We start from the raw sequence: 18,679 nt of genomic DNA, 5'->3' as shown, positions 1-18,679 counted from the left end.
ATAGAGGCAGGAATGAATTATATCACCCTTTGAAGGCGATATAATTCATGATAGTGAGATTACAAAGCACTGGCCATTTAAACAAAAACCCAAAACACAGAAAACAAAACCACACACACACAAAGGAAAAAAAAACAACAACAAACCCCACATTTCTAAGGAACACTCTCTGCCAAGCATTCATATAAAAGATTGCAATCTTAATGAAATGAAGCTTTTGGACATCCAACTTCAAAGCAAATGAAAAGAGATCCTGGAAGACCTACATCTCAAATACCAAAATGTTCATACATCATATTGCAACAAAAACAAAAGTAAGCAAAGCCATTTGTATACCTCACACCACCTTACAGAATAAAAGTCATGAGAGGACCTACACAAAAGTAATAAAGAAAACACTGAACAGTCAAAGAGCAGGGAAGTTACCACAACAAGGATCAGGGTTAAGTCTGTGAACATTCTTTTAACTTATCTGGCAAATAGGAAGGTTGCACACATTGTGATGCTTTCCATCATTTCAGATAGTTGTAATTAAAATAAACTTCAGAGAGTTACAGGGGATCTGATAATACCAAATGACTGGCTTTCATTTATCATTTTGTTCTCCCAGGTCGAGAAGTGCAAAATAATACACTCAGAGGAAAAAATAATCTAGCTATAAAAGCACAACGATGAAGTGAAACTAGGCATGACTACTTACAAAAAAGATTTCAAGACTGCTGCAAGCAAACAGTTCAAATCTCAGCAGCGAGAAGTCCGAGAAAAGTCTCAGAAGGTAATAGAAACAGAACAGAGCAAAACCAGGGAACATTCTGCTGTGATGCACACTGCACATAATTCTGGCTACTCCACCTCAAAAAAGGAAGAAATAGAAATGGTACCGAGAGGAATGACAACAAGACAGTATGTTTAAAACAAATGAAACTATTTTTTTCTTGCACCAATCTATCTCACAGAAAATGCAGGTAAACTGCACAGAACTTGGTGCTGTGAAACACTGTGCAAGCCACAGATATTTATAAATTAGTTTAAAAAGGCAGAAAATTCACCTATAAATAGTTTGATGTTGCTATTCACAGTGCAATAGCCCAAATGTAGCTTCCATCTCAGACAGCAGCTAAACAACTGTCAGAAACCTACTGTTAATATTTCAGTGGCTGACAGAATGCACCCATTTCCTTCACTGTTCAGTCAGCTGCTGCTGCTAGGCACTGATAAAGGCAAGATGCTGGATTAGATGGACATTTGGTCCAGCAGAGTATGCTAGTTCCTATGTTTAATCACATTGAGCAGTCATACTGGTATATGTCTTGGTTTCTTTTGGAGATTGGTTTTCTAGTAAATAAACCAGGCTATAATTCAAGCACATAACATCACAAGCAGAAATCACAGCTTCTGAAGTGGACATCAAACTGGTTTGTGTCATATAATGCAACACTGAAATAAAGCCATAAGCAAGTATTGAAGGCTATAGAGCTTTTTTTGTTTTTATATAATCCACCAGACTGCTGAAAAATCCTCCTCCAAGCCCCTCACCAATCAGGGTGTCAATGGAAGGAGACTCAGGCAGTCTCTCCTAACTGAGAAAGACTCAAAGTTGGAAAGCAGCACTAAACATAAGCCATGGATGTTTGCTGCAAAAACTGCCAAGACCCATTTAAGACTGGCAATGATTTGGCATCATCCCAGCTGACCAGAGGGAAGATCTCCCGAACCAATGGACTAAAAAGGAACATGTAGATGAATGTCTGACTTCTCTCCAAGAAAACTGAACTTGTTTCAGGTCCTGCATGACCCTGGAAGAGTGCAGGATGCTCTCTGCTTTAATAAGGAAGTCTAGGTGAAAAAGTACTCCTGTCACAGAAAATGCATAAGCTCAAGCTGAGGCCCAGGACAAACATTGAACAGAATTCTGTTACAAGTATTGCTAATCCTGCTAGAAAGCACTGCCTAAACAATTTGGTGATTGTCTGCCTTCTCATCACTGTCAGCTTCCTTCTCTTCTGACAGATGAGCTTTTGAAGATAGCCAAACTGAAAGCCATGTAGGATAAACAAGCAGGTCTCAATCTGTGGGAAACAGAGAAGTTTCATTTTCTAAAGCCCAAAATTACAACAGGTCTGGAAAACAAAGCAAGTGTCCAGTATATAAAACCTTCCAGTATTGCTGTAGGCAGTAAGATGAAGATGAACATACCCAACAAGCTTATCTTTACCAGGAGCAAGCAACTATCGAGGATAAAAACATGCAAAAAAACAGAAGCAGCTTTATGAGCAGTCTCATGAACTCACAGATATTGCCTCAGTGAGATTATTGCTCATCTACACTGTTGAGAAAGCTGACCACAATCCAGTTTATATGAGAAAGATCCAGTTTACGTGAGAAATCCCTAAAGTCACATAACAGGAAGAGAAAATAAGAATTTCAGGCAATGCTATTTTTCCCCTTCATTTCACATAGGAGCTATTATAATTTTGTTATTTAAATAACCCTCTCCTTACAGAATCATATAGATTGGTTTAGGGTTCTTTCATTTTGTTTTGCAGGGGGAGGTATTATCTAGACCAGTAATGGCATTGGAATTGGTCTTGCTGTAAGAAAACAGCAACACAATGCCCTTATCCTAGAGATGTTCGTGCAAACTGCACCAGCAACAAATAACACTACAAACTAACAATTCAAAGAAACTGGCACTCTTGTTTGTAGTTGGAAACTTTGGATTTACTATATGTTTTCTCACTCCATGCTGACGTAGGCTCAATGTTTCAGGTTGAATTTGTTGGTATCTGAGAGAAACACAGGAAGATATAATCATGTGTGTGTACTGAGTTTATTCATGCTTCAGTACTTCTGTTAATCATCCATGGGGCAACGTTTCTCTCTTCTCCATCCCACCAGCAAATCCATCAGACATGCATAATTTGTCTTCCTGATACATAACTTGGAAAGTTTTCTTCTCAAGTGATCCATGTTTCATTAAGAGTAACTTCTAGTGTACTCCCAACAGTTCCTCTCAAATCTTATTCACATTTTTTGCTCCCAATAAAAAACAAATGCTTATCCTTTTGCTCTCCTCCCAAGTTCTAGGTGAGTTTCCACTCTTCCCTCATATCTACTGATACTTCTTCAACTACTACACAGGAAAACTCTGTTGATTCCCATATATTCCAAAATATAGGCATTTTGATTCCTTTTACTCCCTTCTCACACACTAGGATGCACAGAGATGGAGGAAGAACTGGAAAACTGTACAGATACAGATACGTCCAGATTCATGCATACTTGCCTGCAATTCCAAGCCATTGGTCCTAGTGATGATGAAGGCTGATATTCCCAGTGCAATACAGTTCTCATGAAGTTGCATACTTCACATTTCCCTGACACTTCCACACAAAGCAAAACTGCTTTCTTTTGCAATACAAAGAACAAGAATTGAAAGTCTTCTCTCAGAGGAATGCAGTGCCAGTGAACAATGTCTCTTTGGATCTCAGTTTCTTTAATGCCAAGGCAATATACCCTGCCCTGAGATTTATTTTACAAACATTTCATTAAGCAGTGGTGATGCATGCAGGACTAATTGCACATGAACAGAAGCACGCCAATCACTGAATTGTTAACACAAGATACTCTCTGAAATTTCATTAAACCCATCTATAAATCAAGACACAACCAAAACAAGAATTCACAGAAGTCACACTGCAGAGTATGAGACGTACTGGTTACCTAAGCTGCCTTGTGTTTGGCCTTGAATCTGTCTCCACAGTTACAGAGTAGAGATGTCACAACACACAAATAGTTCAGTAAAGACACTGTACTAGCCCAGCTTACTGATGAAAGACAACTCCAGGCTTATGCAGAAGCAGTCTCAAAACATGAACAGCTCCTAATGAAACATGAGAGGGACATATGCCAAAATTTGTGTTCCACAAATACTCTTAAGACACCAGCAGTGACACTAAGGGCTATGACTGTAGATACTCCAGAACAAGAGAAACACATTTAAAAGATCATGATTCAACATCCCACCAGAGCCTAAGAGCTTAACAGCATGAGTAGTGACAGACATGGGGTTCTAAGCATGAGACTCACAGTTTTAAGTGAGCCATGTACAGTAAACAGTGAGGTGTATAACAAAAAAGGAGCCATACTTTTCATGTTTGCATTGGAACATAGGTCCCTTATTATGCAGCACTAAGAGATAGTGGAAGCAACACTGGACCCAGCCAGCTGTGACACACGCAGAAACTTGAGTATTGCCAACTCTGCTGATTTTTCACTTGGAAAAGGCATTTTTACAAATTAACAGAACAAGATATCTGTCCCTGAACAGTACTCACTTGGGAGGATTGAAGAATTCTGCACACATAAGCTGTACACAAAATAGTTTTAACAAGCAGTTAAGACTTCAGCACTGCTGACACTCATTACTCAGTGTTACTTTTGCTGTGCACTGATCCATTCCACCCAACCAGGCCAGTAAAATCCTTTGTACCAGACTTAAAGTATGGCACAGAAACAGTGATGGTATGCAGTAAAGCCACTGGTACCTCATTCATATGCAGGACATAGACAAAGTACATTCAGGAGATGTTTTAGAAACAACCATACCTACATGATAACATGCAATTTCTTGTATTCATACATTGCAACAGAGCTAGAAAGGTAGAAAAAAAATCAACAGCAACAACCACCACCACCTTTCTTCTCTTTTTTTCATGTTCTGCAGAACTTAGGACTGTTTCTTTGCATCAGTGCTTACCCATGCAACTCAGATTTTACTGGATTTCAAATTTACATTTATCACTATCTCCCTACATATCAGAAGGTCTCCCATTCCCATTCAAGCCTTTACTTTTCCTTCAACCCAAGATAACTTACAAAAATATATCCAACATTTCAAAAAGAAAAAAAAAAGTACCCAATTTATTTTGTATAACCAGTTTTACAAGAATCTCACTTCCATTTCTATTTGTACACCACCCATACTTAATCAGTGTATCAATTCTAGGCTCACTTTGGTTTACAATAGAGCAACATTAAGGATATGAATGAAGCAGACAGTTTTCTGGATTAAACACACAAGGGAAGGCCTCCCTTCCTAGTTTAAGGTCTTCAATAAAATTACTGTAATGCAGAATAAACCAATTTCTCTCTCTACCTCAGTTTCTAATTCAAACATGGGAATTATGCTACTTACCAGACTGACCTGTTATCTTTTAAGTAGAGCAGATTCTTGAATAATAACAAGCACACCTATACTCCAATGAATAAACTATGCTGATTCACAACAGCAGATTGCCTGGGCCAAATTCCATGTTGCATTAACAAGTCAACAGGAAGCACTCCAAAATTATTACACTGATGTGTTCTGATCTTCCTTCCCCTACATACCAGTCAGCTGGCATTCTCACTGCTCCCAGTACACAGGTATCAACCTCAAATACTGTCTTTCCTTCCCCTTTCTTTATATTCTCCCTCCTCACCCCCTAATAGACTTTTTTTTTTCTTCTTCTTTCTCCTCCTCAAAACATCCACAAATGGGAACTGTAGCATCTGGAGAATGGTATTTGTAGCCGGGGTAGTCACACTCAATGTGGGAGTACTGATGCTAGTCACTAACCTGAAAGGAAGAATTCAAGTAACCATACACTATATAGTTCCTTTCTTCACAAAACCATGATTATTCAACACAAGTAAAAAGATTTACACACTAGGATACAAACATAACACTGAATCACTGGGCCAATTTAACATGGAATCACATAAGCATACAATTAGCATTTAATGGCAGAAAAGTGCAAGACTGCTGTACAATGGAAGTAGACTTCAGCTACAAGAAAACTAAGTGACCAAAACAGTTTTACTCACACTGATTGCCACAGATTTTTAACTGATTGTTTACTTAAAGTTGGAAGAATAAATTGTAGGCTTATCTTAGTGGCTACTATAAACAATTGAGAGGCATATCATTTTCAACCTTCACAATGCTGACAGAGAGTGAAAGGTACTACAGAACATGGTATGATTGCACTTTCTGAACAAAAGGATTGGCAGTTTTAAGAAGGCTGTTATGGCAGCCAATTATTTTTATCCCAAGGGGTCAGGGTGCTTCACCCAGAGGAGAAGGCAGCGACATTCTGCTGAGGGTCACTCCTTCACATCCCCTCACACCAACATCATCACAATCTTCTCCTGCTCTCCTGGGATCCACTGATTGCATGTATACAACAGCCCTACACCAACATTGTCCTAGAAGATGGAGCAAACCACCCCATGGCAGGAAGATTTACCACAACAGCAGAGACTAAGATGAGACAAAACAGTGAGGAGTACTGAACTAGTGCTGCGTACACCAGTATGCATTTGTATGTGCCAATATGCAGTTGTATCAAGAGCAACACTCACACTACTGTGATATCAGTGTAGTGCCCATCATTATGGGGACTGCTTTGCAAAGTTACTCTTTAAACAAATTGTTTTGTTAAAAAATTAATGCCCAGATTTTTAATGATCCCATTGTTGTACTACAAAAGATGTTTAAATACATCTCTCCACACACAGGCACATGCACACAAATTCTCATGCACTCCTCTCATTACTTTGTCCTTACATATTCCACTCCTTACTATTTCAAGAAAAGGGTTGTTGTGGGGTTTTGGCTTTTTTTATTTTTATAATGTCTTTGAGAAAAATCACAGTTCCTATCAATTTAAACTCTGGTTATTATCCTGTGGGGAGGAGAAGCGGGTGGTGGTGGAAGCCATGAGGACTAGAAATATACAAGAACATTTACTGTATAATTTTAAGTCCCGTTCTAATGTAATTTCTGATCCCCAAGAAACCCATATGAGTCTTACTGCCAACTGGAATACCAAAGAGATGCCATAGGTAAAGGGTTAAAATGCATCCTGCATATGTGGGGCTATCGAAAAGATATGTTTCAAAATACGCAGATAGTATTTAACTCCATTTCCCAATTTATGCAAGAGTTTCTGAAAAAATGACAGGAGTTTCTGGTTTACCTGAGAGAGAAGTACTGGCATTTCTAATGTATACTACTTTCTACACACAAACAGAGATTTAACAGATAGTTCTGCCCTTCCTTAGTTTAAGCTTTCAAGTGAGTTAGAGTGAGATTATCTATATACATGATGATGAAAACATCTAATATATTAAAAATGAATTAAATATAAGGAAGAAACAGCATTTTTAAACAAAAAAAAACCACGAGCACAGAAGTGTAGATTAAGCTAGCAAAAGGAAGACAGAAAGAAGGTCCCAAATGGTGAGGAATCATACAATTTTATCATACTTCAGGAAGGAGCAATGATTTTTGCTCAGGCAATTTTGCAGCAGTGACAATGTCAGTGCAATACAACCTGAGGCAGGTATTCACAGTGCACTGACCTACACCCAACTAGTGGACTCTGCAGCTGAGAAGATACTGTTACCACAGCAGGGTACTAATCCTGCACCTGCATCTCCCAGGCCAACAGCACCAGGCTTTGACTGAACTGCAAAGAAAGCAGCTCATCACCACAGATTAAACCCATTCCTTTACACTAAACACTACACAAGTTCTTCCTCAACAGTGAGGCATCCAAATGTAATTCCTGCAAGAAGTAAGGTGGAAGAAGAAAGACATTCTAAGTCTTATGGCAAGAAGAAATTGCTACACATGGATGAGAATTGTGGGAAGGGAGGGTATTTCCATGTTTATTTTAGAGGCTGACATTCAAAAGAAAGTAGAGTAGGTGAAATACACCAAATTGCAGGTAGAAGACATTAACTAAGGCCAATTCTGAAACAAATTTCATAGTGACAAATCCACTGACTTCAGCACAATTCTCTAAGACCACAAAATATGAAGTATGGTGTGGTGGGTTTCCTCTTTGAGAGAAGAACTGCAGTAGACTCAAGGGCAGGGACCTGGCATTCAGAAAAAGCACAAATCTGGCAAGTGCTTCCCAATTTATTTCTCACCAGAACGTACTCTCTGAAAGGGTAAAAAAGGGAAGCTCAGGTAGCCACATCCTTTCCTTTTGGGGTCACTGATAAAAGCATCCTTTATACAGCAAATTCATGCTACACACAATAGATTTACATGATGAAGATGCTTATCAGAGACTATTACTGCAAGCTAAGCAGCAGTGAAATGGTATCTGGAGCTCCAGCTTAGATGCAAATTATCAAAAAACTTCATTATTAGTAATATAGGCCACTGTAGTCCTCTTACAAAGTTATGAATAAGGCTTGTTAGTGAGGTTGGGGGGTTGGATTTTTATTGTGCTTTTAATTGTTTGGGCTTAATTTTTTTAAAGTCCATCACAAATCAGGTTATTCAAATTTCAGACCAAATATCTCAACATCACACTAGCAAGAGGGATAGAGACAGAAAGTATTCCTTGGATACATCAAAGACTAATTTCTGGCTTTCATGCAAAATTTTGTCGTGCTAACAAATTAAGTAAAAGTCCTGAATAAATAGATTCCAAGTTCTTACAAAGCATTACAAAAGCTCAATATTAACCCATTTTAAAGGCATAGCAAAAACACTAGGAGACAAAGTACCCAGAGGGATCACCAGCAGCCTCCTAAACAGATGCCAGATTCTTCAAATTTTGTCCAGAGCTTCAGGCCTGCAAAATCCACCTAAAACTCTATTTTGCGGGGAAAAATCCTGGTACTCTCAATTCAACTGTGAAGTTTCCCATTGGCTTGAGCAGGGCCACAATTTCTTCACAGATGAGGACAGATTTGCTCTTATGAGATAAGAAGTACTTACAGAAGTTTTTCTTTACAACTGTGCATCAAACCCTTTTGTACATCCCTACTTCTCACTTTCCTTATCTAGGATACCCTGATCCAGCAGCGTTACAAAGGGCACTGTTGCAGGCTCTCTACAGAAGGTAAAATGTCCTTGAAGGACAAGATACACCATCCTTCCACTACATATAGATTTCTCTTGGTTTCTTCTCTTGCCTGTCATATAGGCCCAAGCAGCCAATAAACGGGAATTTCACCCTCGCATAGCAACAATGTCAGCCTTTCTAATCACGCCAAGATACTAATAGTAACTATTTCAGCTAAGTGCTGAAGTGTCCTGTCAGCAATTTGCTCCACATGGGCTGTCAGGGGGCTGGGAACACTTAAAGAAAACTATATTACTGTTTACCAAGTCCTTACAATTACAGCATCTGTAAGGTTTTTGACTAATCTCTTCACCTTTTTGTATCAGTTTTAAACACTGTCAGCAACATATAGTGTGTACAATGTATCAGTGCTGACAAAATACAATCCTGACTCAAGGAAGTCATTACCACCTAAATATCTGTCATACACATAATCTGTACAGGTGAAGGAATGAAAACTTTTTTTACGCTTTGGGTGTTTTTTTGCACAACCTATGAAGCACATGTGAGTTCTGAACTTATAATGAGCAGTATTTCTGGACACTTACTAAAAGAAAAATAATTTTGTCACACAGACCTAGATATTAGCTAATTATGGTGATTACAAAGAAGCTACTTTCCAATATTAGAAGCCTGGAGGTCTTCATCCTGTTGCTACTTATATAGATTCTGATTTCAGGCATTCAGCTATTCTCTTTAATTTCTGCAGGACTTAGTGTTAAATAACATGACTTCTTGCAAGACTGGTGCTCTAATTAATTTCTCCAAAAACATAAAAACAAAATGCATTTCATATTGTCTGACACTTAAATACAAGCCTTTTTATATTATTATCTCACACAAACTAAAGAACAAAAAAATTTATAGGGATCAGTTAAAGTTAAGTGTTTGCTCACTTGAAAATGAACTGCATTATCCAAATCATGGCACACGAGATTACAGTAAGTACTAAACTTGTTGCTGGATGAACAACCAAAATCAACTTAATGTCCATTTGAACTTTGGCAAATCTGACTGAGTGTTGTGTGAAAATACACAATTTCTACAGATATAAATAAAATATTCTGAAAAGTTACTATTCCTCTATACCTACTTCAGAAACACCTCACATTCTTTGATGCAAGTCTGACGTGAGTTCAAGCGCAGCAGTCAGGACTAAACATACCTGACCAAAACTGCCAGCTATGTTCTGCTTCTGGTGGCACCTGCCAGTACCTGTGTTTGTGACTCTGTGTCCCCTTGGGAACCAGCAATGGAGTCACCAGCCCCCACAGCATGAACATAAATTGGATCCCCTGCTCTGATGCATAAGGCACCTATGTCATCACTCACTCTCAAGAAACACAGCAGAGAAGTGAGTTCTCATCAGTTAAAAATGCTGTTAAAATTCTCTTTCACTGTGAAAAGAAATCCACTGTAACCCACTGTCCTCCCAGCAACTGGAAAGGACAACATGGCTGCCATACTCCCAGTAACAGAAATCCCCTTCTGCCAAATGTTTCCATCCATAACATTGCTCTGAAAGATTAAAAATCCCCAGAATATCAAATAAGACACTTGCAATAACAGATGAAGCAAGGTGCTAGTACAATTAATGTATTCTTTGTACAAAAACACATAAGCAGTTGGAAGACTTCCTTCACAGACTGCTTTTCTCTAAACATATTATGCAACTATAAAGCATTTTTGACTTGTAAACAAAAATACCTGACTGTTGCACAGGCTTAATCTGACCAACAAGAACTAGATAAGGTACTGAGAACTGTGTTTTAGAATATGATAGCATCTTATATACTTCATTCCAAATCCCCAACTTCTGCTGAAGAAAACTACAGGTCCCAGGATGCCTTAGGATAGCACAATCCTGGCAGGCCATTGCAATAAAAACAGAGCACTGCATACTGGGGCCTGTAGTTTCCACGAGCACATTCTTACTCAAGATGAGACCAGATGTAGGCCATATTGCACACTTGCACAGGCCTGCAAACAACACACACCCCCCAACGGGGAGACCACTGCTGGTAACCTCAGGTAAGCGGGATCAATAGCCAGTTCTCACGTGCTGAAGTTAAGAGGCCAAAGATCTCTGCAGAAATAAACATCAGCTAACCAAGAGTCCTCACAGAATAGCAGTTTGGCTACTTTTAAACATGCACGGTTTGCTGTAGCTTTTTAGCATCTTTTACTGAAGTGCAACAAGAATTCATGGGGCTTTCCTCCCAAGACTGCTACATTTAATAACATTAAAGAGTTCTCTTTTGAATAGCAATAGGAAAAGTACGTTTGGTGAGGGGCATATTCTCCCAGTCCAGAATTCAGTTATCTGGAAGCAAATTGCTCTCCTCCTCCATTTCTACAATGTGCTGAAGCAGGGGCTTGCCTCTCTCTTCTGAAAAGAAGTGGCTCTCAGCTGAAAATGAAATAGCTGTGTCTCAGCGTAGGCCTCAGAGAGGAATATGCTGTACTTCAGTAAAGGGAATGGCAGCTCCCCCTACCAGTCTGTTCTAAGAAGGTTTTAATCGAGGAAGGAAACAACCAGGGAACAAAATGAAAAAGTCCTCCTTTTTTTCCCCCTCCCGCTTTCCTGAACTCTGGATTATTATTATTAAAACAATTAAAAAACAATAATACACATATAAAATTCCATCTAAGAACTTATATGCTTCCCTAGTCCTTGTAGTACAAGACAGTCTTTGCAGCATTTTCAGGCTAGCAGGCAGCTCCTGCAGAAACATGCAAAAGGAAAAGGCTGGGCCAAGAGAAAGACAGCATCCCACTACAAGAGAAAGAAATGATGATGCTTCAGTCACCTGAAAGTCATCCTGATGCACTTCCCTATAGAGGCAAGAGGCCTCAGGAGCATCTAAAGGTTTTGTCAATACAGCAATGCTGTCCGTAGGCCAGACAGCTGTTGCCATAGTTACTATCATCCAGCTTATCAGAAAATAATTATTGCGATTACTCAGAAGTTTTGTTAAAACAATTTAAAGCTTCAATAGGATACCACTTGATCTCTTCAATTAACTGTTTGCAACTATGCTGCCTTTGGGATCCATACAGTTAACATGGATCTGCAGGGTTGAAGTGGAAGAGGGGAAGCAATCAATGTTCCTTCTCCCTTTCATACTGACAGCCTGTATTTCATACACAGAAACAAGGAAGCTGAACCACCCCTAAGTCTGGCTGCTCTGCCAGAGTTCTCTCACAGGCCATCTTAGAGTCACAGGCTCAAACCTGCCCTCGTTTGGTTTAACTATTCACACATCCATACTGCAATTCAAGAAACACACCGGCTACATTTTCGAAGTGTAATTTTAATGACACGTGCAAAGGTAGAGTCCCTCACTTCAGAGGCAGGTGACACAACTTCTGTACCAAGTGAACTTTCTCTCTTGTCCTACTTGTCAGGTAGAAGGGCAGAACCAGAAAACTCACATTGTAAGAAATCGGACATTAAAAATGCATAGAAGCTGTATGAATGTGGCCTAGAACAGGGCTCAGAGGAAGCAGAGCCTCACTACTCCTGTACCACTTCTGGATGCATTCCCACCAGTAACAACAAACATTAGGCTTGGGCTGGGGTCTGAGGGGTGGAGGCAGCGTGTTTGCTCTGCGGTGTGCGGTTTTTCAAAGCATGCTTTGAGCATACAGTCTCTAATCAAAAGAGCGAGCATTTGTAATGACAGCAAACAAGAAATCTCGGGCAAGAGGGAACAAATAATAGGTCAAACCATCTAGGCAAAGAGCTTTTAAGGCATGGGGAACTTATTCCACCAGAGATATTAAGCTGGTGTCAACAGCATACCAGAAAATAATGCTGCAGATAAGCCTGTATCATGCAGCACATTTTTTCCTCAAAAACCTGGAATGATCAAAGCATTAAAACAAAAGATTCTCTGGCAAAGTTGGGGGTTTGTTAGGACAGTAGGCAGGGAAGACCAAAGGAAGGGACCTGTTAGAACTTTCTACACTAAAAAAATTATTTTCAGGACGGGTGATTACGATGCAAATGCATCTTTCCTCAGCAGTAAGTACTTTTTAAAAACTCTTTAAATTTCTGTACATATTACAGCCTTTCTACGATCTATGCTTCACTTCTGTGAAGTTTTTACATAACAAAAGCAGAATCAAACTTTAAATCATACTTTAACAATTTCAGTCCAGAGAGGAACTTTGTAAAGTGCAGGAGCCATAAATAAAAACTTATGAAAAAAACAAAGCTGCTGCATTTATTTTTTTTTTAATGAGACTATGTGCCATAAGGAAAAAAAATGAAAAGAAAATGAGAAAATACAAAGCTGTCCACCCCCCCACACCAAATGTAAATAAAATTATTTTTTGCCTGCATAATGCATATCTCCACCACCAGCACAAGCCAGACACTGGCTTTGTGCTATACTGAACAGGGACTATTACTGTAAGATACCTATAAAAACTATCCTTCTGTACCCTCTAATTACAGGGTACAGAAGTAGGTACCAGCCCTTTGCATTCAGCAGACATCTCAAAACCCTTCTGCGCTCTGCCCCACCTTTCCACTTTATAGTTTGTTCCTAAAAAACCTTTGTGCTGTTAAAATACATCAGAAACAGGATGCGAGCTGCTTTCTGGCACAGAGTAATTGAACAAGGGCAATTCACGAACGTACAGGAGCCAGGCCTTTTGTAGAGTCTTACACTTCTAGTATACAGCTACACATGTGACTGCACAGTTGTGAGCATAAAGGGTGAAGGGGACAGGGAAGAAATATTATTAGAAGCTTAATAATAGGTTTTTAGCACTGCCCCTTCTACACAAGAAGCCTCTCCTGAAGGAGATGCTTCACAGCTCACATCCCCATGAAGATGGCCATCCAAAAAGCAAAGCTCTATCACCCTATGAAGTTCTTCCTTATGTTTAATATCTGAAACAAGTAAAACCATCAAACCCGAAACAGCAGTGAAAAGGTTGGGTCACCAACATGTTTCTCATGTGACATTCACCTTGAGTTTCTGGTACCCATGCAAAATGCCAGTAACACATGAAATGAGATAGCCTTATATAGTCTTATAATAGTCCATCCAGGTTCCTTCAAAGTAGACTAAAACAAAAGAGAAATCTCCATTGCAAACAATTTCCAGTAGTATCAATTCATTTGACCAAATAAAATTCTTCATGGTTCTGAGAAAAAGGATAAAGGAACTGAACAGCTACAATGTGTTCATTATAAACAAACTGCACAAACAACACAAGTGATAGCCAGGCTCACTATCAAAGCTTTCCAACTGCACACAGAATTATACAACTTTTTAAGGAGTCAATAAAACACATCTTATTTTCTAAAAAAAAAAACAAACCAAAAGTCCATGAAAATTGTGTCCTTTGTAAGGATCCACACCAAGATATTTTTAATTTTTTTTAAATCATAATTTCTACAGTGAAGTTTAACAGGCACACACAAAACCTCATCTCTTAAAAAAAGTAAAGTTTGAATAAGAAACAGTTAGGAGCAATATCTGAAACACAGCTGAAGCTGAATAGCCTACACTGAGGAGATAGCTTTACAAAACCTAAACTTAAAGCAGAGATGTCACTATTGAACCTGGGAAACACAGCAGCACTTTTTTCTAAGCAGCCTAAGTTTTAATTTCCTACTTTTGCTTTTTTTAAGTTCTTTGAAGGAAAGTTTTTTTTATTTTTCCTAAAGGAAGAAAATCCCTTTCAAATGCCTGCTTCCATCAACAAAACTAGTTCAGGATGTACACAGAGGAGAGCAAAGATTAAAAACTTTCAGGTCAAAATCTTAAAAACACTAATGGCAAAAAAATTATTAATAACAAAGACTCCTCCACATAACATTTTGAATCACAAAACATAGCTAATCAGCTTTGCTAGTTAAATGAAAAATCACCAAAACCCATAACGGGATCCACTCCAAATTTCTTGTTGCTCAGGTCACTAAGGCTGAAATGCTGGGATGTGACATAGCTGACATCATCTGGTGGCAAGTACTCCCAGTGAGCAAGCACCTACCTTCTGCTAGACAATGGGTCTCAAGACCTTGAAGAGACACTCTATACACACCACTATACAACATGAAATGAATGGATAGAGATGCTGCTCCATAGTCCCTCTGTATCAGCTCAAACCCCTATCTGATATAATTATCATAAAATAACCTCTCTACCATAGTGAAGTTGAAAGTTTTAAAAATATTTGAGAACCTCATCATCTATTTTTTTAAATACAGTTTTAAAGTTTCATTTACTGAGCTACAGAATTTCTTTCTAATAATCAACATTTAAAAATGCTCCCAAAGAAAGTTTCATTTAGCTATCATGAAGCATGCGCAGATACAAACAAAATTTCCAAAGACTGTGATCTTTCTCCTAAGATATGATAATTAACTTCCTGAACTAATATGGGTAGTTATGCTATTTTTTTATTAAAGATCCTGTTCTCAGTAGTAATTTAATGTTACTATTTAATAAAAACTATAAAGTTGTATTATACACAATCACTAACAAGTTCAATATTAAAGTTCTGCAGTTACTGTTAACCTGGTAGAAGTAATGAATTTTAGAATTTTAAGTGCTTTTTTTAAACAAGGCATTGAAACACATGTCATTTTTTTCACAAATAAAGCCTCAAATTAAGCCTCCCTTCATCAAAGTTAGAAATTCTCCTGCTAATGTAGCAGGTCTAGTCTCACTAGCTAACTCTGGGAAATCACAGGAAAGCCAGAGGAAGCCAAGTTACAAAACTGAAACTAAGCAGGTGTCTTCATTGTTAGAAGTGAGCACAATGAGAAAAAGGGACGGGCGGGGGGGGTGGGGGGTGGAGGGAAGAAGAGGAAAAAAAAAAGAGTAAACAGACAGCCAAAATCCATTTTATATCTGATAACCTACAGCTATTCAAAAAAACATGCCTCTATCTACACATATGGGTGTATAGGAGTATCTATCCTTTAGCCTGATAACAAGCAACAGCACAAGAAAATTTGCCTGGCCCAAGGAAGCCTGCCTCCTCCTCAAGCCCTGCCATTACGGAGCGCACATTCCCACCTGATTTCTCCATGCTCAGCCCCACCGTACATCACAGGACACAACTTTCTCGTGACACGCAGTTATTACCCCCAGTGGGACCTTTTTACACGCAGGTCCACAGTGAACAAAAGTTCATTGTCAAGCTCAGTGCTTGGGCCCAAACAAATATCCAAGAGGATGGAAGAGGGAGAGAAAGGGAGAAAGCGCTCCTATCTGCAATTTTGCAGGCAATCACCGTTACTTACAATTAAAAAGTGGGAACAGGTGTAGCAGATATCACAGTTTGATAGCTGAACAAAGAATATTACAGCACGTGACTGAAATGTGATGACATTTGTTCACCAATCGAAAACAAAAGCCACTCTCCAATGGCACTCTTTCCTCCACCCCCAAGAAGTAGGAACTTAGAAATTTCTCCATATTGAAACACATCTGTTCATAGCCTTATTTTTTGACACTTGAGAAGAAGTTGAATGAAGAGCTCCATGCATTAATAAAATACGAATTTACCCAAAAAACCTCAGCATACTAAACCATCAGCACCCGCCAAACTGCAGAGGTGCTTGAGAAGAAAGCTCTACCGACAGTGAAGCACGGAATAATAAAGAACAGGAAAAAACAAAACACACATCACCACAAAATGAAAAAAGAAAAAAAAAAGGCAGAAAAAGAAAAAAAAAAGAAAAAGAAAAAATCCTGCAGGAAGGCAAGTGAAGAAAGGGAAGGAACATGCATAAGAGGACTACACCAAATGGCAGAGTCCCACATAGAGCCCCACTCCACCTACACGGGCGCAGGAGGGAGGGAAACAAACCAAAATAAAGAAGTGTCCGTGCCCAGTGCTGGGGCAGGCGTGGGCACCCCCGGCCCCGTACCTGTGCGGGAAGGGCAGCCCCAGGGCGGGGGGAGCAGGCCAGGCTCCGGAATAACAAGTTGCTGAAGAAACGGAATTTTCCCGGCGCTGCTCGGGCCACAAAGACGAATGAAAGGAAGGAGGGAAGCGGAAAAAAAAAAAAAAAAAAAAAAAAAAAAAAAAAAAAAAAAAAAAGGAAAAACCGCAGCAGCGGATTTACTACGAATTATCCATCACCGAGAGCGGCATCATTTCCCAGATAATAATAAAACTTCCCCGACAGCATCGCGGCGAAGGACCCGACCGAGAGAAAAGGGCCTGGAAATAATCATCCTGAAGGAAACCGGAGGGGAGGGGATAAGCCTCCCTCCCCCACCCCATCCCCAGTGCAATGTGTCATCTCCTTCCCCTGCTCCTCCCCCCAACCCCAATGTGTCACCTCCTCCTTTTACCCCAAGTGTCACCCTCCTCCACCTCTCCCGCTCCCGCTCGCAAACTTCTGCCGGGGAGGCCGGGGGGCCGCCCCGGGACGCTCCGCTATTCCCCGCCACCCCCCCGAGGGAGGGGCCGGGGGCCGCGGCGAAGTTGCTGCTCCTCATCGCCAAGTTGGCCGGAGAGTGCGGGGCGCGCCGGCGCCATCCCGGGGGGCGCGGGGGGGAGAGGGGGGGACGGCGCCCGGGGGGCGGGGGGGGCAGGGAGGAAGAGGAGGAGGAGGCGAATCCGAAAGGTGGGATACTACACCCTGCTGGCGGCGGCGGTGCTGCTGCGGGCCGGCCGGGGTCCCCCTGGCAGGACCTCTCTGTGAGGGGGAGGACTCTTCTTCATAGGGGGAGGGTGCCGGCGCCGCCGCTCCTCTGGGCCTCCCTGTCCCCCTCTTCTGAGCGCCTCTCTCTCTCTCCTCTCACTTTCTTTAAGCTAAGCGGGGAGTGGAAGATGGTAGGTTGCTCCCTTCTCCTCCTCCTCTTCGCTCGCTCTCGCCTCTGTGGGGTCCTTTTCCTTCCCCCTCTCCGCGGGGGGCTCCTCCTGCGGCGGGGAGGAGGGAGCGGGCGGGGAGGGCGGCACGAAGCCGAAGAGGCGCAGGAGGAGAGAAACTGTAACACAAAAACAAGCCGAGAAGCTGAACTCTTCTTCAATCCCATTCACCCGGCCCGGCCGCAGCACACCGCTCGCCGGGATCCCTCCGCCGCCGGCCTCCCTGCCTGCCTGCCTGCGGCGCGCTCCCGACACGCCGCCGCGCGCGCCCCCGTCCGCCCCGGCCCGGCCCGGCCCGCCGCTGGAGACCCGCCGGGGAAGCGGGGACCGGCGGGCCCACGGCCACGCTCCCCTCTCCCCGTTGCAACGGCGAGACGCCGCCGGCCGGGCCTGGGCCAGGGCAAGGGGGGCAGCCAGGAGGGCGGCCTCGGCGGCTTCTCCTGGGGGGGGGACTACTTGACGTGTCGGTGCGGCGAATTTATTTCCCTTTGCCTAAGGAACGGGCTGTGCTGCGGCCCCCATTGCCTAGGGAAAAAGCCCGGATGTAAAGTGAGTGAAACTAAAGTAGAGTGAAGTAGGGCACCAAACTCTGCCGGAGCAGCGGCGCCGCCGGCCGCGGCCGCGGGGGGCACTGGGCGGCCTCACCACCCCGCACCGCCGGTACCGGGCGGCCGTGAGGGCGCCGGGGCCGGGGAGAGCAGTGGGGGGGTGGCCGCGCGCCAGCCGAGACCCCCCCCTTTGCCCCCCCCTACACATACACACTCACACGCATACACACACACACTCACACACAGCCCTCCCTCCCCGCGCCCGCCCGCCCGGCCCGGCTGCGCGGGGCTCGGCGGGGGCGGCGCACGGGAGCGCGCGCAGGGCCGCGCGCAGGAAGCGGAGAGGGGGGGCGCGCGCGGGCGGGAGGA

General features: G+C 41.9%; 1 protein-coding gene across 3 annotated transcripts in view; it reads right to left on the bottom strand.

Moving 5' to 3' along the window:
* Positions 1 to 17,960, bottom strand: part of PHF21A (PHD finger protein 21A) — a 125,125-nt gene extending 107,165 nt beyond the window's left edge. For all 3 annotated transcript variants that reach the window (XM_058806625.1, XM_058806626.1, XM_058806624.1), the window contains exon 1: positions 17,532 to 17,960. The gene's annotated coding sequence lies outside the window, so the exon portion shown is untranslated. The remainder of the gene's footprint in view (positions 1 to 17,531) is intronic.
* Between the last annotated feature and the right edge of the window lie 719 nt (positions 17,961 to 18,679).

This window comes from Ammospiza caudacuta, chromosome 6, assembly GCF_027887145.1.
Source record: "Ammospiza caudacuta isolate bAmmCau1 chromosome 6, bAmmCau1.pri, whole genome shotgun sequence".
Taxonomy (NCBI): Eukaryota; Metazoa; Chordata; class Aves; order Passeriformes; family Passerellidae; genus Ammospiza; species Ammospiza caudacuta.
Note: the sequence above shows the minus strand (reverse complement) of the source record. Positions and strands in the feature narration are given on the sequence as shown.